This window comes from Halichoerus grypus, chromosome 10 (assembly GCF_964656455.1).
Source record: "Halichoerus grypus chromosome 10, mHalGry1.hap1.1, whole genome shotgun sequence".
Lineage (NCBI taxonomy): Eukaryota > Metazoa > Chordata > Mammalia > Carnivora > Phocidae > Halichoerus > Halichoerus grypus.
In genome coordinates, this window is record NC_135721.1 from 102,151,797 (window position 1) to 102,173,946 (window position 22,150).

Consider the following 22,150-nt stretch of genomic DNA (forward strand, 5'->3'; position numbering starts at 1 on the left):
ATATGGGAGTCAAGCTTTTCTGTGAATGGTCAAGGTTCAAACAGAAATTTCCTTTATTACAAAACTGAAGTAAATAAGATCATACTATATTTATTGCTTTATAACCTACTTTTGTACCTCACAATATACTAGAACATGTCCTACCAAAATATATTAATCTTTAACAGCATTTGTAATGACTACAAAGTATTCCATTATATGAATGTGCTGTCACTGTCACATACCGTGTTGCTGATCTCTGGGTTGCTTCCATTTCTCTGATATTACAGACAGAGCTTCAATGCAAAGTCTCAGAGCCAAATACTGCACAGACCCTCATTCATTTTCTTTAAGTACATTTCTAGAAATACAACCACTAAACCAAAAATGATAGGCATCTTTAAAACTATATTTACTACCAAAATTGTCCTCTAGAAATGGATTATCATTTGATACTTCCACCACCAAAGGCCTGTGCTATATCACTCATGTGTGAGATCACAGGCAAGGATAAGCAGAGAATTGAGGACTGACTAGGCTTGGGGTCCCTTCTCCTTCTCCAGCCTGGGCAGCCTGATTCTGTTTAAGGTATAGTTGGCTACTGTCACAGTTAGGACCCCTCTAGAAGCAGACCCTGAGACAAGGATTCATTTACAAATGGATTATTTGGGAAGTGATCCCAGGAAATACTAATTGTATGGTCTGGGGAGGAGGAAGGAAGCAGTAAGACAGGGTAGGAAAGGTAATGAATAAAGAGTATGATATCAAGCAAGTGACCACTATGAGCAGCTGAAGATTGATCTTGCTGGGTAAGTCTGCAAACAGTGTAGAAGACGCTCTCTAAAGCTGCCTTCCTGAAGAGCAAGGTAGCTGCGCTGTCTATACACCAACTCCCCCTAGACATTGGTTGAAGCCTGCTCTGGGAGGGTTTGATTCTCCAGCACTCCCAGCCTGCTGTGAGCATAGCCAGGCAAAGTGATGCAGAGCCAGTAAACTCTGAAAAGGTTTGAGCCATAAGGGCTGCAGCAACCTTATGGGTGATGCATGTGTGGTAGGGCCAAGTGGGTCAATGATATACTGCTCTGCATTTTCTAGTCAGACTCTCCTGTCACATTCTAGCACTTATACAACACAGCAAAGTTTTACAAAGCTACCCTGAGCATCCAGGCTATGGTGCAGCCTCATGGATGAGAATGGATCATGACATCTATTGAAGTATAAATCACATGAAGTAAAATGCACCCATTTGAAATTTCTGCTTCCAGTTGTGATGAAGTAACAAAGACCAGATATGCGCCCCACCTCCAACAACTAAAAAAATCTGGATAAACGAGGGACACCAGGCTGACAGTCAGTAGAACATGCGACTCTTGTTCCCGGGGTTGTGAGTTCAAGCCCCATATTGGGCTTAGAGATTACTTTTTAAAAAATGGGGCAAAATATATGAAACAATGGCTTTCAGAGCCTGGACAGCAAACAGGGCAGGACAGTGGTCCATAAGAGAGACGAAATAAACAACATGAATCTGTGATTGCCCCAGCTTACTATCTGGGGAGAGTTTTCAGGATTCAGCACAGGGAGGAGGAAACCTCATGGAGTCAGGGGGGTAGGGAGTAGTCAAGGAAGCTAGAGATTGCAGGGTGGAAGAGCAGGAAAGAGATAGAAGCACAGAGAGAGAGGAGAGAGGGAGCTCCAGAATTCTGCATGGAGTTCCCATCAAGTCCTTAGCTGAGTACTGATAAGACACTGCATGTTAGGAAACTACCCAGGGCCAGGGAAAGAACCACTGGAAAAGAGCAGGTGGAAAATTACTCAAAGCTTATTCAGAATTAAAAATAATTGCCATTTCCAACAGCAGAGTGGAGAAACCTCATGATACACATTTGGTTGAGTACTGATTACTCATTTGTTTGCATATGCTTATTTGAGATATGGTTGAGTACTCAGAAAGATATTGCCTCTGCAGTGTGACCAAATTAGCCACAGAGTAAAGGCTTTGGTCCTGTCTAACAAAGCTTAAAAGCAAGTCTCAAATGAATCAAATCATTTCTAAGTATAAAACTCACATATATTTAAAAGAATACCAAAAGAAAAAAATCCAGCACCCAACAATGTAAACATTACAATGTCTGATATCCAAAAATTATCAGGCATGCAAAGGGGTAGGGAAATGCAAAGAAGAAAAATCAATCATAGAAATAGAGAAATGACACAGATGATAGAATTAATATACAAGGAACTTATACAAGTAATGTATGGGATCATAAGTACCTCCCACGTATTCAAAAAGGTAGAGGAAAGCATGAACATAAGGGAAGTCACAGAGGTAACAGAAGACTCGAATTAGCTTCCAGAGATGAAAATACAATGCAATACAATGTTTGCAACAACAACAACAAAATACGGTAGAAGAAAAGATATGTAAGTTTGAAGACTTAGTAGTAAAAATTATTCAAATGAAACCCAGAGAGAATGCGCATTCATTTTATGTGCATATTTTGATACATTTTGACAAGTGTATACACCTGTGTAATCACTACCACAGTTGAGATATAAAACATTTCCAACATCCCAGAAATTTCCCGTGTTTCCTTTTGCAATCACCAACCCCAACCAACAATTTCTGGTTCTAGGCAACTCCTGATTTGCTTTCTGCCAGTATATATTAGGTTTGTCTTTTCTTATGTTTTATAAAATGAAATCATACAGTAAGTACTCTGAGTCCAACTCCTTTTGTTTAAGTGTACCCCTTTTTATTGCTGAGTAGTATTCAACTGTATGGATGTTTATTAGTTTATCCATTCACTGGTTGATGAACATTTGGGATGTTCCCAGTTTTGAGTAATTTTGAAGAAAGCTGCTCTGAACATTCACATACAGGTCTTGTGTCAAAGTTTCAGGGTTTTTTGGTAAATATCTAGGAATGCAATGCTTAGGTCATATGGTAAGTGTATATTTATAAGAAAACTGTCAAGCTGTTTTCCAAAGGGCCTATTCCATTTTATATTCTCACCAGGATGTAGGAGAGTTCCAGTTGTTCCTCACCATTGTCAGCACTTGGTATTGTCAGTCTTTCTTTCCTATTATTAAAATTTGAGACATTCTAATGATTATGTAGTATTATCTCATGGATCTCATTTGCATTTTTCTGATGATTAACAATGTTGAACATCTTTTCATGTGCTTATTGGCCACTCATACGTATTCTTTTGTAACGTACCTATTCAAATCTTTTACCCATTTAAAAATTACATTGGGAGCAGTAAGTGTTCTTTATATGCTCTAGATATAAGTCTTTTGTTAGATATGTTTAGCAAATATTTTCCCTCGGTTTGTGGCTTGCCTTTTCCTTTTCTTCGTGGTGTGATTCAAAGAACAGACATTTTGCTTTTTTTATTTTTAACATTTACAATTTCGTCTTACTCTCAAAAGACTGTTACAGAGATGAGCCTGGTATTGTTTTAACATTTTAGAGATAAGGAGCCCCACGGGCTCATTGCCAGGTTCAAAGTCACACAGGTGGTCAGTCAAAGACAATGTCAATATAAAACCTTTAGTCTCCTGATTCTAAATCTGTACAGAATTTGAGTGTGCTCACTCAGGAGCAATTCAGGGGTTTACCTCTTGAATGACATCTAAGAGAAACCTGCTTAATGTAGTGACCTCCTGGCAGGTGGAGGATTTCAAGGCTCTAGTATGAATTTATATTCCAGATATGGCTGTGTCTTCCCACCCATGAAGGGAGACGTGGAGAAAGAGCAGGAGCTCCTTCAAGTTGAAAGCTACTTATTAAACCTAACAGATGATGGAGGAGCAGGATTGCATGCCCTTTCATCGCCTCTGACCTCCCTTCAACTTTCATTCCCTTCTTGGACTTCTAAAAAATTGCTTTTTAATCATATCCATAATTCATGAAAAGAAATGATAAAAATCAAAACATATTACCACTAGCTTATAAACGCCAGTGCTATTAATTATTAACAGCCCAAGAAGGAAGCCAGGAATGATCCCAAAGGTGAGAGAGATAAAGGCGCTGGTGGAAAAAAAAATGTTGCATATTAAATGGGAAATTAATTCCTCTTCTCAAAGAGCAAGCAGAAGTTTAGCTAAAATAGGGGCCTTGGCAATCGTCTGATGAAAAACCCTCATGCCACAGATGGAAAAAACCTGAAGCCCAAAGCACGGCCTGCCTTGAGTTACGATTGGGCAACGAAATGTGTTTCTTTTTATTGCCGTCCTGTTCTCTAACTCTGCCTTTTTCAATGCCACACTTGACATCAGGGAGGACAAGTGTTTTCCAAAATAAAGGGACTTGTTGTTTGCAAAGCCTAAGAATTAGTCTTCATTTTAATGTTCCAAAGCTCACTGCCACTTCTCCAATGCAAATAGAATCACCCCCTCCGCCGCGAGATGCCAAATGCAGAAGGAACATGCACAGGCGGGCGATCTAAGTGATTCACCTCAAGAACACCAGTGTGCACAGCTTCTCCCAGCCCCTAGAATTTCTCTACTGGAGATATAATCTTTGGGGGCATAAAGGTTGCTCCGCCTTCAGAAAATCCCAACTAGAATGTAAACCACTGCGGGAACTTGGGACAGTGACTTCTCTGGGGCTCACTTCTTCCATCTGCAAAATGGGGCCCATGATGTGACCTGGCTCATCAGGTTGTTCTGAGAGTTAAAAGAGATGATGCACTAAAGGCGTGAACACAGGTAGAGGGTTAGGTGAGGCTGGCCAGGAACCAAATGAGAGACTGAGGGGATTGAAAGACACCCAAGAATCTTGGGAAGGGCAGGAGGTACACAACTACACCAAAATTTGCTACAACCTCCTATACAGTTTTGCCCAGGAACGTGGTCTCAGATTGGGGGTGGTGGTTAAAAACCGATCCTTCCATGGTGGAAACTTCTCCCGCTCCGTTCTAAGGACAGGTCCAGGCAGGTCCCTGATGTGGAGCTGAGCTCTGCTACATTTCCTACTGCAAGGAAAGTTGTTGAATCAAGTGGGGAGCTCTCTGCTACTCAGAGGACACTAGTATTCTCCTCCCGGGAACCTCTGGTTCACCCAATCATGCAATTTATTCTCTTATTATAAATGAAAGGATTTATTTTGATGGTGTTTCCATCATTTTTTTCCCTTCAGCATTTGAATTCCACCAAAGTTTTAGCAAAGAACATGTTATTCAATACAAGGCACATGTTTTCATTTGAGAGTGGAGAAAAATAGAAATTTTGGAGAAGTTAGACACAAGTGGCTCTTTTAGTTAGTATGGGAGAGGGCTTTTGGAGAAAACACCTGCTCTCCTCAGCCGTTAATGTTCTCCATCAACTTCTCCTTCCGTCTGCATCGGACACTGCCTCCTGCATGTCTTCTCACACAAATCCTGCTCTGGGGGGCGGGGGGAGGACCACGAGGTGCCAGTATTCTGTTCAGATATGTTTCAAGTGTATAAAGAATTTAGAATGTTGACCTGTAATCCAGACAGCAGATACCTCTCCTTTTTTTCCTCATTTCCAACCCAAAGGCAAGATTAACCCCAGGACTGTCCAATAGGATCTTAGCTCTAAGAGGCAGAAGATTGAGCTGTCAGAAGGGCTTTCTGACAGCTTTCAGCCAGGCTTTCACTTCTAGCCATGCTATGATACCCTCTTCTATTTTCATTTTAAAAAGTCAAATGTATTAGATTTTTTTTTCTCTTCATTGGCTCTATTTTGATTTTGAAAAGTGCACAACATGTAATAGCACTTCTTTTTCTTATTCCTTTAATGCATAGTTTATATTTGAAGAAGAGAAGACAATTGCAGCTAATCACCAATAAACAGACACAATTGTCCTTTTGGGACTAGACCCCCCCCCCCCCACTTAATCCCCGCTCTGCCTCAGTTTCTGTGGGAGGTCTGGCATCAGTGGGAAAGATGCTTACATTCTGGGGGAGTTATGTGCTGGGCTTTGGATCTCAGTGATTTCTACAGTAATTCCAAGATGGATTGTGCCTTCTTTTTTTGGACTCGCACAGGGAAGCCAATTAAATTAAAAGGCTATTCATTTCACTATATTTGTCTCCAGGCTGCTCAAATAGAAATGCAAATGACTTCTATTGAGTGAGTTTTCTGCCTCAGAATGCCTTCTCACATGTGGACTTCAGAGTCCAATCTGCATGAAGGGGGAGAAACACACACCCCAGCCCGTGTGGCTACTTGGCTTCCTCCGCAGACTCGGTTTGCAGTTATGCTAAATGAAGGCATAGTCAGCTTCAAGACCACTCGCAGGTCCTTAACGCAGTTGGCAAAAAACGGGCCCATGTTTACTGAAATGGTCACACCTGGGAGGAAGAGAGGGAACTACTCTTTTTTCCAGCTGAACTAAGAAGAGTGAACAAATGGTAGAGCCTAAACATGGCAACTACTGCTTCCTTGGTGTCGCTTCCATTCACAAGGGGCCCTAGCCTTGCAGAGAAGACAGCTGCCAGCAACCCCTGGGCCCCAACCTCCAGTTTCAAATCCTACAAAATAGGACAGTATGCTGTCCTAAAAGCTCAAACCAAAGGGTCTGACTTAGAACGTATGGCCAGTGATGACCAAATCAGAGGCTCAAGTGCAGTTGACTGAACCCACTGGAGATCATTCTGGGGAGTGAACTCATGGGTAGGGACCAACCAGATGGGGTCATTAAACATTCTTGAGAAAGGATCCATGGGGAGTGGACACTGAAACCACATGTCTACTACATGCCCGCATGGGTAGAAAGGACCTCTCAAAATGGATTAACTGGTGGTTTGTTGAAGAACTAGAAGCAACTAGAATTTGCAATTTTTTCCTTAAAGCACATGTGGCATGTGGGACGTAGGAGGACTGTCCTCCAACAGTCCTTGCGCAAAAGTGATTTCAATTTTGAATAGATGAGCTTCCTTAAAAGGAACAGAACGTTCACACTAGCCTATAGTCTACAAAATAACAGCCTGCACCCTGCCATTTGTAGATCATTTTGGGGCCTGGCCAGCCCAAATTGAAACTTGCCCATCAACAGTGGCAGATGAAATATTAGGTTACCTCTAATGGCAGAGCTACCAGGGTCCCAGTGATGGAGAGGATGGGCTGTCCTGGCCTTCATTACAGCTTATTGAGACCTGTCTGGCAGGATGTAATAAGCAGAACAAAATTTGAGGCAACAAAAATGCCTCAATGTTTATGAAAGACCAAAACTATTTCCCAGAAAAAGAAACCATTTGGAGCAAATTGAAAATCATTTGACTTCATCTTCACTTTCATGGAAAAAAAAAAAAAAAAAAGAAATCCCTATCTGAGGAAAATTCACCTCTGCTTTGAAATTCCTATCTAATTCAAAATGCCTGGAGAGAAGGAAGGGAGGGATGGAGGGAAGAAGGAAAGGAAAATGGGAAAGAGGGAGAAAGGTTGGTACAGAGAGAGCCTAGAATTCGAAGAACAATTTGACCATCTCAGTACCTGCCTCTCAAATTTCAAAAAGCACTCTTTTATTTTCCTTTTCTCATAAAACAGAGCAAATACAAACCTGAGGCCTAATATTCCATCAGAGAAAATGTCCTCTGAAAAGTCTGTTGTTTTTTGGTGAATGTCCTAAATCAGTTGACTTAATTAAAATGAATGGGCAGTTTTTGATTCTATTGTATTCCTACTATCCCCTAAAAACAGGCAAAGCCATCAAAAAAAAAAAAAAAATGCCAGCAAACATGCACCGAATGTTCATAGCAGGTCTATTCATAGTAGCCCAAAACTGGAGACAACCCAAACGTTCATCAGGAATAGAATGGATAAATAAATTGTGGCATATTCATACAATGGAATACTAGCAATGAGAATAAACAAACTACAAGTAGATGCAGCAATAGGAGAAAATCTCACATGCATAGTGTTTAACAAAAGAAACCAGATGCAATGGAATACTTATTATATGATTCCATCTACATTAATATTCAAAAACAGGCAACTAATTTATGGTGATGAAGGCCAGATTAGTAGTTACCATTGGAAAAAGAGAACATGTGGGAACCCCTGGAGTGTTTGTCATGTTTTCTTTCTTGATTTGAATGACGGCTACACTTGGTGAAAATTCAACAAGCTTGAACTTGCTTGTATTTTACTGCAATAAAAAGTTTACCTAAAAGTGCATATGATATGAGCAAACTTTGGGGAGTGATGGAAATGTACTATATTTCAATTGTGATGGTGATTATATGATCATATATATTTATTAAAACTCACCAAACTGTAGCCTTAAAGCTGGCGAATTTTATTATGTGTAAACTATACCTAATAAAGCCAATTTTTAAAAAGTTTAAAGAGTTTAGGCAAAAGAATTCTACTCTCTGCACACAAAAGCAGTTTGAGAACAAATTCAGAATGAAAGCAACTGCATTCATTTACTCCTGTGCTTTATTTTGCAGGAGAAACAAATAAATCAATGGCTCAAATGTTTCAATGTGTATGAATTATTAGAATATAAGTCCTCAAAGGCAGAGATCCTATTTATATGTGAATCTCAGTACTAGCCAATTGGAAAACTGAGCCTAGGGATTCTCACTGCAGTTCTAATTCATGATCTTCTAAATGTCTCCCAGTGTCACTAATGTGTTTGTATCAGCACATTTTTGTGGCTGTGCAAAATAATGCTGCCAAACAACCACAAAACTTCATTTATTGCTCATGCATTGGGAGTCAGCTGGTGGGGGTGGCTAGGCAGCTCTGCTGATCTTCCACAGCTTGCTCCCATGCCTGGGGTGAGGCTAGCTATTGGCTGATAGAAGCTGGCCTCAACTGCAATGACTGTGGCAACTTGATTGGTTGTGATCCTCCAAGATGGTGCCCAGTGATGCTTGCCTCCCGATATATCCTTGCCCTTGTGCAGTCACCTCCCACATAAAATAGAGCTGTCCTGTGTAACTAATAGGATCCTCCAAAGATGACAGTCATTCCAGGGCTTGGTTACCAAAGAAATTGTAGCTTCTGCCTTGCTCATTTGGACCACTCAGCTAAGTAGAAGCCAGACCATGTTGTGAAGACACATAATCAGTCCTATGGAGAGATTCACATGGTGAGGAACCAAGGCCTCAACATCCAGCACCAACTTGCCAGACACATGCATGAGCCACCTTGGACGTGGACTCGTCAGTCCCAGCCAAGCTTTCCAATGACCACAACCTTTGAGCCAGAACCCTGAGTGAGAACCAACCAGCTAAGCCACTCCTGAATTCCTAAACCACAGAAACTCTGAAAGATAATAAATGCTTATTGTCTTGAGCTGCTAAATTTTATGATAATGTGATATGCAGTCATAGATAACTAATATACTTGACTCTATACCATGTAGCTCTCATCATTCAATAAGGTACCCTGGATACATTCTCATGGTGACCGCAGAGATGCAAGAGAACAAGTGGAGAGGAGACATGCAAGCACTTTTCAAATCTCTCCTTGCATCATCATGTCTCCAAAGATCCCTTTGGCCAAATTAAGTCAAATTACTCAGCTCAGAGTGGTAGGGCAGGGCAGGTTAGCTCACCTACTAAAGGAAGGCACTACAAATTTATATAGCAAAGAGCATGGTTGGTGGTTTTAAAAGGTGTCCACAAATTTTTTGGCACTGACCTATTCAAAAGGAAGGGCCTATTTCCCCTCTCTTTAATGTGGGCTGGACTTTGACTCCCTTCTAATGAATAAAATGTGGTGGAAGTGATGATGTGTGACTGCCCTGGCTGGGTCATAAAAAAGACTTCCTGGTTCTCTCCTCTCTCTTTCTCTCTCCCTCACTTTCTCTCTCCCTACCCCCCTCCCTCCTTTCATGGATTCTTGCTCTGACAAAAGACAACCACTTGTACTGAAGACAGTCAAGCAGATCTGTAGAGAAGTCTATATGGAAAAGAACTACCAACCACCAGAACCAACTTGCCACCATGATAGAGGTGGATCCTCTGGTCCCAGTCAAGTTTTCAGATGACTGCTGCCCCAGCCCATATCTCAAATGCAAAACCAACCTGAATATTTCTGACCCACAGGAACTGTGATAGATAATACAGTTTTATTCCTGTTGTAAGCCACTAAGTTATGGTATAATTCATTATGCAGCAATCAATAACACAAGGAAAGATGAAGAATCAGAGATTTTATTTTTAACCACAGTTCAGGATTCTGGGCACAAACAACAGGATCCACTCTAGCTAGTTTAAGTAGAAAAGAAACATATTAAAGGGTACTGAAGAATCTGCAGGAGGGCCAGATTCTAGAGGCTATAAAAGCAACAACATTGCTCAAAGCACAGGGTATTCCTGCTCCAGCCAGGACTCCATTCTTGTTGAAGCTGGATTAAGATATCTCAGCTTGTAACATTAAAGTGGGGAGCCGGATGCCAGAATCTCCACCATTAATATCCTAGAAAGTTGGATGCCTTCACACCCCCTTCACCCAAAAATGGAACCTGTGAAGTGCCAGCTTCATCTTCCTGCTGTTTTCCAACCAGAGGTCTTATACAGGTGCTTATAATTATTGGAGTCTACCTGCAAAGGAGGATGGGGAAAAAACGAGTTGTGGGCTCCATTCTTGGGGAGGTGTGATTTATAAGATAGGAAATACCCCAGTAATAGGAAGGGTGTCCAAAAGGTGCTGAGTAGCTAGAAAAATTGACAAATGCTCACTTCTTGTCTCATGTAAAATCATCATTACATTACTAAAATATAGACAATTAGAGAAATTACTGACATGTCTTCCTATTTCCTGGAACTCAAATTGGTAAAAGAAATTCAACTCTAGTACCATTCCCAAGCAATTGTTAATGACTGCCTAGAGTTCTGTGCTAAGAGGAATTCTAGGCTCGGGTGGAAAGAAATCTGGGATCAAGCTGTAATGATGCCATGTGTGCTACGTATTTGGGTTAAATAATAGGTACCTACAAAAAGAAATGCCCTCTGTCTCTGTATTTTCTCTCCTTTCCTACAAGGAAAGTCTGAAAATACTCCATTACCTTTTACAATTGTTTAGACTAAAATTGTTCCCACTGACCAAATGCTATTTTAGTCATCTATCTGAAATGGCATGCAAACCAATCCATGTCCCTATTGTATCACTCCAGTACTTGGTAGAACCCAGATATGTAAAACAGCTCTCTAGTGAAATATGGCCTCTTGTTCTGTCTCCTCCTCAACTGCTTACACTTATGTCATCCCCTGAGGGATCCCTGAGGAAGTGCAAATTCCACAAGATGCAGTTTTAAATGTCACTGACCTATACCATTGCTATAACCAACTGTTAATCTCCAGAGCTCCTTCATTCATGCTCATTTTCTCTTTCCCGTCACTCAAATTCAGTCTATTGGTAAGAATAAATGGTGGACAAACAGTTCCTACACTTTAACCCTTCTATTTTCCTGTCTGGATTGTCTGGATGGTGTGACTTTTCCCCATGTGAGTCAATAATGTTTATAGCACTAGAACTTTGCATGATTTGCTGTCTTTTAGTCACCTCACAGAGACCAACTTCAGGGCTGACAAATAATAAGTCTACATTAAGTTACTTCATCTTCATCCTTGTGCTAATAGCAAGAGACTTCCCTATCTGAAGATTGAACATCACACCCACTATGTCATGGTTTCAGTGGGGCACATTCCCCCCTTGCCTCCATTCTCCTTAGCCACTGTTGCTCAGAGTGCCCTCAGCTGTCTCAAAATTATATTAGGAAGCAGGATATTTGCTCATGCCATAGAACAATGCTTCTCACACTTTAATGTGCACACAAATCACCTGGGCATCTGCTTAAATGCAGATTCTATTTCAGCAGGAGGGGCCAAGACCCTACATTCCCATCAAGCTCCCAGGTGATGCTGATGCTTCTGGTCCATGCCACACCTTACCTAGCAAGGTTCTTCTAGACCCAGCCTCACCCTAAATGGGAGGAACTTACCACTTTTCCTAGAACTCTACTTGTGTACCTTCTCTTCTTACCTCTCTCCTTTGGATCACATTTCTCCACCATCAATCCCTAAGACATTGGTGTTCATTCCTGCTCTACCCTTGATCATACTAGTTTTATTCATTCAATGAGCCAATAATCATTAAGCCCCTGCCATGAGCTAGACACCATGCTGTGCACTAGGGACACATCCATAAACAAGATTATCCCTGCTCACATGGAACTTATGATCTAAAGAGAAAGACATTAACAAATAACTACTTAATAATTACTTGTACTTGTGAGGAGTGCTAGGAATGGAAATTACAGGATGCTCTGAGAGCAAATAATGGAGAAAAATCTAATCAAGTCTCTTGGGCCCTTGGGGTTTCCACTTTGCGTGACTTCCTCTGGTTTCATATAAACTCAGCCTTATCTATGGTGAGGCAAAGCATTATAAGTTTCCCTGATAACCCTTTACCCTCCTCTTGACCACAGTCACTAGTTTGCACTTGGTATTTCATGGCCATACTCACCTTTGGAAGGAAGATGAGCATGGCATGGAGCTTACAGTTGACAGGTGTGTCTTGGACTTCCATAACTCCAAATTAATACTGGATTGCCTCATGTCATTCTTGCCCCTTGGCTCCCCTTGATAATGGTGCTGGCCATCTGCAATAGCAAGCTGTTCCCTCCCAAATTCTAGTCAACACTTCCCCTTGCTCAAAAATGACAGCAAATATAACACCCTAATTTCTTCCTCTCGTGACCTCTTTTGTTGATCTACTACCTAGAACTATGACTCGGCTACTGCCAGCAAATTACACTGATTAACACCAAGGCCTTTAATATTTATTCATTAAGAATGACAAGGTCCAAATCTAGTTGCCATATCAGAGATTCTGGCCTCCTTAGGCTCAGAAGGCTTAGCTAGCTGCAATAGTTGTTCTTTCCAGTCTCATAGGGTATCAGTTAGGCAAGAAAAAGAGAAAAGGTATGGATATTGCAGAACCATTATAACCTATGTAAGATAAGGTCTTCCATGGTTTCAGCCGTAAAATTCATTCGTGTATGGTGTTATAGTCAAAGAAATATGATCTATTAGCCGAACTGTATCTGCAATGGAAGTTGAAGCTTTCCTGAAATCTTTTAAAAGTGGATTCCATTAGTTCAGTTTAAATTTAAGGAAAACTTTAAGTCCCATTTCCTGTTATTTGTCCTTTTTAATATTTCACATCTAAAGTAACTGCCCAAATGTCTTCTCTCTCCTGCCTCTCCTAAAACTCTGCTAATTCCCCATCCAACCAGATCCACTGGACATCAACCCTTCATCACCAACTTCTCCCTCATGGGATTCGTTCTGCCAAAGTCTTATGACAATAGTTTTCATCTCTTTCTCTCTCTCCAGTGTCAGCCCAGCATGATCTGGCCCTGTTAGCCCTGTCACTCTGCCCAATGGCCTGACTTGGTCCAGAATCTTGAGGCAGATCTAGAATTCTTCCACCTAGGAATCTCCCACCCAGGAGGAAGAGAGGGCAAGTGTATATTCTCTTGCATTGTCTGTGCTTGGTTTTGTCACTGCCACTTCATTAACCCAAAGAATTAATTCCTATTACTTCAAGGAAAGGGACCATGGCAGTTATTATTAACATTCCAGTCTTTGCTGATTAAGAAAATAGAAAATGGCAAAAAAAAAAAAAAAAAGGCTAGTGTGAAATAAGTAAACTTCGTATTTAACTGACTAGCATCTGCATTCAATTAAAAAATATATGTATATATATAGTCTGTATGCAAATCTTTATACGCACACACACACATTCAGACCCTGTACTAGATGCATCACTTCTCCAATCCTGCCAAGAGTATAAGTCCTCCCATGTCCCTTCACCATAATCCTTTCTCCACAACCCACATGCTGGGATCCACAGATGCCTGTCACTTAATTAACTTAGTTAATACTTATCACATATCACCAACATTTTTAAACTTTACCTTAGCATATTGCTTTTCATGAAATGTCCAAAGTGTTCGACGTTAGGAGTCCTAAGTATGTTGTATTTTTAGGACTCTTGGAGGGATAGACTCTAATCAAGCATTTTTGACTCATATCTGACTTTCTGCTCTAGAGTAAACCCCATAAATCCTTACCCTGGGAGTGAGCTCTGAGCCATTACTCGTGAATGTTAATTGTATACAACATTAATGGAGAATGTGGATGACACTGGCTTCCTGACCTGCAGCTTTGTTTCATAATCCCTGGCTTGCCAGCTGGGACTTTGATGGGGCATTTTACAGCACAGCCTTTGCTACCCTCGTGAACATTACAGTCACGTAAAATGTGCTGTAGGATTGTCAGTAATATGGAGCCTGATCTTGGCATCTGTGCCATAATCATCTCTTCTCATCACTTCACTGCCCACTTAGGAGTCTTTGGAAGGCTTCCTCTCCTATGAATAGGGGTGTGGAGCTTAATCAGTCATGCCTGGCAAAAACACCCTCATTTTCAATTCCAGTTCCAATTCCAGTTCAACAACTCACCAAAGGTGGTGTTGGGAAGTTCTCTTAACTTCCCTGTTCTCTTATTTAATTGGCATTTCCTCTCAGTCTCCAGAGCAGTCATTTCCCTCTTTCAGGTATGGGATACTCTGGAAGGCCTGTTGTAGATGCTCAAAACAACTTACACACACACCAATCAAAACTCAAGCCAAAGGCACATGGCGACCACTTAACCTGCTTTGAGTTCTACCAAGCAGAACCTTGGCACCAGAAAAATTGTCCAAATTCCTGTCTTAGTGAGATATTAGGAGTATGTCTGAACCAAATATTGGAATCAATGACATGATTCTTGTCCCTTCCCAGTTCCATAGTGTCTATAGAAAAAATAAATTATCTAGTGCCTCCCTAAGTTTCCATGCTGCCTGTGACCCCAATGCAGGACACAATGTAGACTTTCCCCTACTGCTTGGAGTCAATCACTAGCTGGTTTCACCCAACTTTCTGGTAAATAGAAGAGCAATTTATAGCACAAGTATGAACAAATCCATTAGTATGGGGAGCAAGAACCAGGGTCCACTTTGAGCATCAACTTATACTGGCCCATTATCTTTGAGAGATAATGGGCCAGTACTACTGGGTTCAGGGGTTAGTTCAGCCTGACCTGCTTCTGCCCCAGCAGAACTGGCCTCTGATGGCCTTTGTGGGGTGCTCTTCTGAAGTCAGGAAATAAGGCGGCTGTGTACCTTGCAGGGAAGAAGAGCTGGGTACGTGCTACTGATGGGAATGGTATCACTAGAGTGAGCAGAGTACTCTTGATTCAAGAGTAGACCATTTCTTCTTTATGTGGATGTTGTTGATTTTGGCAAATGCATAAATAGGCAAATGGGAACCAAGAGGGACCAGAGGGGAGGGAATTCCACTCCTTCCCTTGTTCAAGCCTAAACATGCTGGTGTTCTTTCAGGCTCTCAAACACTCTAATGCTAAGTGTCATGGCACAATGCCCTTGGTCTCCAAATCGGCTGCACATCCCAATCATCTGGGAGCTTTCAAGAATCCCAATGTCCAACTCTCAGCCCATCCCAGTTATATCCAAATGGCTGAGGGAGGGAGCCAGGCATCAGTAGTTTTTAAAGATCCCCTAAATGTTCCCATGTGCAGTAATTTGGGAACTACCAACAAAGTGGTTATGAGCACAGACCCTGGGGTCAGATCTGGGTTTGAATCCTTGTTCCACAATTTACCAGCTATGTGAGTTAAAGCTAGTGAGCTGCTTAAACTGTGTTTCAACACTCTCATTTTCAAAATGTAGTATTTTACAAATAAGACTAGCATTACCTCAGAGGGTTTCTATGAGAATTAAATGATGTATTATTTGCAAAATGTTTAAATCAATTCCTCGTATGTGCTAAGAGCTATAAAAGTCTGTTAAAAAGAAAAACACACATGTGAGCTCATTGCTACCTCAGGGCCTTTGCTCTTGTTGTTCTGTCTGGAGTTCACCTTTCCTGACCCTCATGGCCAAAAGGTAGCCCATCTACTCCAGCTACACTCTATCTTGGTGCCCTTTTTTATTCTCATGTACACACTTACATGTATATTTATTGAATATATTTTGATCATCTGCTCCACTAGAATGTAAATCTATCAAGAGGAGGCTCTGCCCTATCTCTAGAACAATGCCTGAGTAAATGAGTGCATGAGGGAATGCAGACGCTGGGGTGGATCTAATTCACTAGTAATGTGAAGAGCAGGCATTCAAGGAAAGATGTCCAGGCCTTTTGACAGAGACCCTTCCACAGGCTCCAAAGTGCTCATGGTTCAAATACAACCTTTGGGTTTGTTGTGGGTGAGACTTCACAGCTGGAAAGAGGTACACATGTTAGCATCCCCAATTAAGCCTTGTGCAATAAGAACCTTGCCTGTAAACAAGCAAAGTGGCCTCTCCCTGAAAATCTAGAGCCAATGAAATTGCACTCCAGAAAATTACCTCATTTGAATTCTCTCATTTCATTTCAGTAAATAGTTCATATTTATTTTATTTAGTCTAAAGCTGGTCTATTTTCATTTTATAAATTGCTGCCCCTCCAACCAGGGTCCCCAGTAATCTCACTATGTGGGTATGAGAGATTAACCTCTGAGAATTTTAAACAGAATGAAATACATGAGGACCACATCAAAGGTGGGGAAGATATGTATATCTTCTATAGAATGCATGGTGCAGATTAGCAATAAGACGTCATGGGTACCAGGGCAGTCTCTGTGCATCTCATTAGGATTCGACATTTCCATTTAGGTTAATCATCCTACAGATGTGTTCCATTTCATGGAAGATGAGACATCCTAACCTGGAACGCCAAGCCATCCTGAGGGTGATGTGGATTGCAGAGTCACCTCCCTGTACGGATACATGTGTAAATGCAGTGTGGATCCCCCACAGATGCGTGCACCCATCCCTGCACATTTCAGATCCTAGCTGCAAAGTTGCTGACTGGGAAGCTGAGAACTGAAGTCAGCTGAAGGTCCACTGGGCATGATGAAGGCTCCTGGGTGTCAGAGTCTATGAGAAGTCACGGAAATTACTAAAATATGATTTACAGTAATGTTTTGGGAACAAGGATGTGACTTAATTTGAACTTTTCGCTCCATTTCATCATCACAAGAGAGGCAACATGGCCCATATAGATTTCCCAAGGTCAGTGGTCTGCCTTCTCAAGAGTTCATGGCAGTCTTGACTGAACTTAATCAGAAGAAATTTCACAGACGGTCCCCAGGCCTCAGTACAGGCCCTGGCCCCCTATACCTCCTCCACCTGTGGTACCCAGAACAGTGATCCTTCCTCACCTTCAGGTTCAAAAACCTGGAGACCTCCAGACCCTCAAGCAGCAAAGCAAGGCACTGGGAAGCTCAGAGGTGGACTCTACCTAAGGCAAGCTCCTCATGAACAATGTTTCACAGGGGCTGCCAACCAAAATGTACTCTGGGGCGCCTGGGTGGCTCAGTTGGTTAAGCAATTGCCTTCGGCTCAGGTCATGATCCTGGAGTCCCAGGATCGAGTCCCACATCGGGCTCCCTGCTCAGCGGGGGGTCTGCTTCTCCCTCTGACCCTTCCCCTCTCATGCTCTCTGTCTCCCATTCTCTCTCTCAGATAAATAAATAAAATCTTAAAAAAAAAAATGTACTCTGGGTAGATGGGTGACAATTTGTCAGAACATCACAGTTTGAAGCTTTCTGTTAACCAGCACTTTGTTGTAAAAGATTGCCTAGCAGGTGTCAGCCAGGCAATATGATCCTTACCCTCATTATTTTTTTTTAAAAGATTTTACTTATTTGAGAGAGAGAGAATGAGAGACAGCACGAGAGGGAAGAGGGTCAGAGGGAGAAGCAGACCCCCCGTTGAGCAGGGAGCCCAATGTGGGACTCGATCCCGGGACTCCAGGATCATGACCTGAGCTGAAGGCAGTCGCTTAACCAACTGAGCCACCCAGGCACCCTCTTACCCTCATTATTGTCCACTGGAGGTCCACAGTGCCGTCCCCACAGGACCACCACGAGATGTTACTATTGATCTAACAGTTGACTCATGGTCAGGGATCAGATCTACATCATCCAGCTGCTTTCTACTTCATGTACATTTTAAGGAATTTGCTACATTTCCAGAATATGTATGCTTTGCTCACCAAACTAAACAATCTCCTTCTGGTCCTCTCCCCTCCCTCCTCCCACAGCTGCTATATGAGTGCTTCTCAAACACTAATATGCACCCAAATCACCTGGACATGTTTTAAAATTCTGATTCAGGAGGTCTGAGACAGTGCCTGAGACTCTGCATTTCCACCAGGCACCCGGGCAGTAGAACACTGCTGACCCAGAACCACACATCAAATAGCAGCTATCTAGAGCTTCTGCATTCTCCCTCCTCAAATACATCAAAATCTAATCATTGAAAGTGGCTTTGGACCATGAAGGTTCAAATGAGAGGGGAGGCTTGGTGTGTTTCCATCCTCAGGAGTATTTGCCATTTTAGAAAACTAAGAATACCTCGCCAAAGGAATGACGGCATTCTCATGGAATTCTGGAGCTGGGGTAGTTTGAGTTAAGCCCAGAACATCCTTCTCAAATCATCAGAAATCCTGACTATTGCCTGTATCCTGAGGCCCCACTTGTAATGAGCAGTGCCTAGCCATGAGGCCAGTGCCATCTGTGTGCTGAAGCAGATGCAAAGGGGAGGTAAGGGCCCCAGAATGACAGGACGCAAGGCCTCCCTTCCTTCACACAATAACCTACCTGGATCTCTGCTGCCAGTTGCCTCTGCATCAGGCAGGACCACCTCTTCTGCAGGCTCAGCTGACCATAAATTCTGCTTTAAGACCTGTCCCCTATACAGAGATCACTGCAAAAAAAGGTAGCCGGTGGCAGGAAGTGGTTAAAACCAACTCATGGCTTTATCATCCAGAGCCGCTGATGGGGGAAGAACGTAAGTGAAGCTCCCCCAATTGCTCTTCCCCCACCTTGTTCTTCTTAGGATTATTTTATTTATAGCTAGGAAAAAATAATTACCTACAGCTGTGTTTCTCAGTTGCAGGGCACTTAAGGCAGCACTCCCACCCACTGGGTCCCTGCTTGCTGAGCACACCCCTGGGAGGAACCTCCTGACCCCCTTCTCCACAGCCCTGTGACCTCCCAGCATTTTTTAGTCTTGCAGGGACTCAGGTTATCAGCCAGTGACCTTCCACACGGGCCCTCTCTATGACTTGTCTGGGATCGATAGACTGATTTCTTTATTCCATCGCATTATCAGATGAATGGATTTGAAAGACAAATAGCTCCCCTCTAGGTCCTTCTTGGAGTTAGAACAGACCCTATGCAGTGATTAGCTTAGCAGAGTGCTTAGTAACCAGAGCTCCAAACACATTCAGATGGAATCCTAGTATGCCAGTTCCTTAACTTCTCAGCGTCCTCATCTGAACGGTGTGGATGATAATGGCACCAACCCCATAGGGGCAAGGATTAAATAAATGCACGCCAAGTATTTACTCACATGTTTGAGCAGACAAGGTATGCAACACATGGTAGCAATTACTACATGGGTGGTGGTGAGGGAGGGAGAAACTGGAACCATAGAATTAAAGCTGGAAGAGAGGTCACCTGGGCACCTGGGCCAGGGCATTGCAAACTTTATGGAGCATGAGAATCACCTGGGAGCACAGATTGCCAGGCTGCCCCCAAGATGACTGGACTCAGTAGGTTGGGGTAGAGCCCATGAATTTGCATATCTAACAAGCCCCCAGGTGATGTTTTTAGAACCAAGTAGCTAGACTAACCCTTTTTCTGATGCAAGATGTAGTCCCACGTCTCCGATTCCTATAAGATCTCTTGGAAGCTCTGTTGGGCAACTCCTACGATGGTAGAAGAAAGGAAATGAATCCTCGCTGGTGATCTATAATGAATCATGAGCTTTAAATATATTACTTTATCCTCACAATAACTCATGAGGTTAATTATAGTTGTTCTCTTGTTTTTTTTTTTTAAGATGATGACGCTGAGGCTAAGATGCCTTCGACACTTTCACAGAAAAAAATTGAGGAGCCAGGATTTGAACCCAGTCCTTGAGTTCTTTTTTCTTTTGAAGATTTTATTTATTTATTTGAGAGAGATAGAGAGAGAGGGAGAGAGAGAGGGCATGCACAGAAGGAGAGGAAGAGGGAGAAGCAGACTCCTCACTGAGCAGGGAGCCCAATGCGGGGCTCGATCCCAGGAACCCAGGATCATAACCTGAGCCGAAGGCAGACACTTAACTGATTGAGCGACCCAGGCGCCCCGAGTCCCTGAGATCTTGTGTCAGTGATGTTCAGGTGTATCTGGGAACCCGTACCTTATGGTGCCCTTTATAGATGAGCAGCTGTTAAAAGTTAGGCTATATTTTTGTTTTCATACTGAGCTACAATCTACCTAGTCATGGTTTTTGGATCTTCAGTAGAATTGAAAAAGACTTAATATTTTTAATATTATTTGGGTAGAGAGAGGACAACCATAACCTTTGGTGCACATTTGATCATGATTAAGTGTGTAGGTCCCAACCGTGGGTTTCTATGTTCAAATCCTGACTCCCCCACTTATCTGGGTGACTCTGGACAAGGTTGTAACTGATCTGTGCCCCCACTTTCTTAAATCTGTAACATGAGAATAGTATTAGTACCTTCATCAGAATAGTAAGTGGAGAAAAAAACAGTTTAATGCATTTCAGAGTGACATGGCAATTTTAGCTTTTATTATTTCAATCTATACAGACTTTGTAAAGCCTTCATAAAGTCCTTTGTGACTGAGGTCTTAAAAATTGGAGAGCTCAGAGTTTTTTCCGCCCTTTATGATATGACTACAGTACATTTAGCAGCGTCTTTGAAGTCCTCACTGCTGATGAGAGGTGCTGGATAAAAACAATATCAAGAGCAGCTGTGCATTTCATCAGCAAGAAACCTGAGTTAAACCAACCAAGCTGCTATGTAGTTACTCTGTTTTCTGGCAGAGGTGATTCGGCTTCTTGTATTTTAAGGTAGAGAAATGGAGTCTTCAAGGTGTTAAAGGAGACCACCCACGCATGTCCCAACCAGAGCCTCCTAAAACTCCAGGAAAGCCAAAGGAGGGGAAGATAAAAATACTTAATCATCAAAGGCAAGGGGATATTTTACTGATTGGCAAAAATCATTCTTTAAGTTAAATAAATAATACAAATGATGAGACAAAGGAATACAAGTATTATTTATACCTTGTGTCCTAGATTGATGGGTTAAAAAAAAAAAAAAGCCTGAATTCTCCTCCCCTCCCTGAATGCTTGCCCTTGGCAATGTGACTTTTCAGTCCTTCCCACCAAAAGGTGGAGTCTATTTCCTCAATTCTTGATTCTGGGCTTGGCCACAGGACTTGTTTCAGCCACAAGGATGCGGCAGAAGTGATGCTATGGCAGTACCCCAAGAGGCCCAGGCTTTTGTTAGCACATTGCCATCACATCATGAATAAGCCCAGGCTAGCCTGCTGGAGAATGAGACACCTGGCCCAGTCATCCTCATTGCCCCAGACAAGTGAGTGAGGACATCCAAGACCAGCCAGCCACATCCGTTTTATTGGGTGATTACAGACTCATGAGCGAGCCCAGTCAAGCTCAGTCGGGTCTGGTCCAGAACAGCAGAACCACCCAGCTGATCCAGAGGCTCATGAGACTCATGAGAAATAGGGTTCATAGGGTTCATTGTTTCATCCCTCTGGGTTAAGCTGTTTTTTCTCATATACCCGCTGTAGAGTTGGTAGGAATAAAACCATAACAACCACCATATTAAAAGCAAGAATAGTACTACTGGTAGAGTTTGAATGGCAGAAAATTGTTAGGATTCAACCATTTTTAACTTACAAAAATAGGAATTTCATGTGGGCCAACCTAATATTATTCAGTACTTTTCACACGTCAAGCACCATTTTATATGAATTGTCTCATTTAATCTTTACAACAATTCTATGAAGTAGATATTAATATCTCCATTTTACCAGTGAGGACATCTAGGCTCAGTAAGTATCTGTCAGAAGAATGAATAAAAGAAAGGGCAACATTTCTCAAGGTCACATGACCAATACCTAGTGGGACAGGAATTTGAGCTTAGATTGGATTGATTCTTCTACCTACATACTTTCTACAACAGAAAGCAGGTGTTAATGACATTTATCAACCATTCACTAGGCATCGGCTGTTCTAAGACCTTCACGTGCCT